Genomic DNA, 731 nt, shown 5'->3' with positions numbered 1-731 from the left:
ATGCCCGAAACGTCAGCCTTCCTGCTCCTATGATGCTGCTTGGCCTGCTGTGTTCATCCAGCTCTACACCTTGTTATCTCAGATTTTCCAGCATCTGCAGTTCCTACTATCACTGCTTATTCTTAAAACATTCTCAAACTTTTAAAAAATCTGCTTCTCACTAGAGTACAAAAGAATTTTCCCAATTAATAGAAACTATTTTTCCTGCATTCTGTTAATCAAATATACCAGCAATCAAGAAGTCAACTGCTTCAAACACCTACATGAGTTAATAGCCGCATCACCAATTCAGAAGCAAAAAAAAATCATGAGTTAAACTGACACCAATTTTTATGGTTTAACTTAACCATAGTCAACATTTAAAGCTTTCAGAATCTATTTGAGAACTGCAAGCTATAATATTGTGACAAACCTATCCCTAACTGGCATTTGAGCTTCCAGACCAAAGAAGTGGTAGACGGTTTTATGCGTACTTTAGTAAAGCCTTTGACAAGGTTCTGCAGTGGTAGACCAATTAGCAAAGTTAGATTATGTGGGACTCAGGGTGAACTTCCAATTGGATACAAAATTGGCTTGATGGTAGGAGACAGAGGGTGGTGGTAGAGGGTTGTTTTCTTTCAGGCTGGAAGCCTGTGACCAGTGTGTTCCACAGGGGTCGGTACTGGGTCTACTTCTGTCTGTCATTTATATATATGATTTGGATGAGAATATCGGAGGTATGGTTAGTAAGT

This window comes from Rhincodon typus, chromosome 4, assembly GCF_021869965.1.
Source record: "Rhincodon typus isolate 14 chromosome 4, sRhiTyp1.1, whole genome shotgun sequence".
NCBI lineage: Eukaryota > Metazoa > Chordata > Chondrichthyes > Orectolobiformes > Rhincodontidae > Rhincodon > Rhincodon typus.
This window is presented reverse-complemented; position numbering follows the sequence as displayed.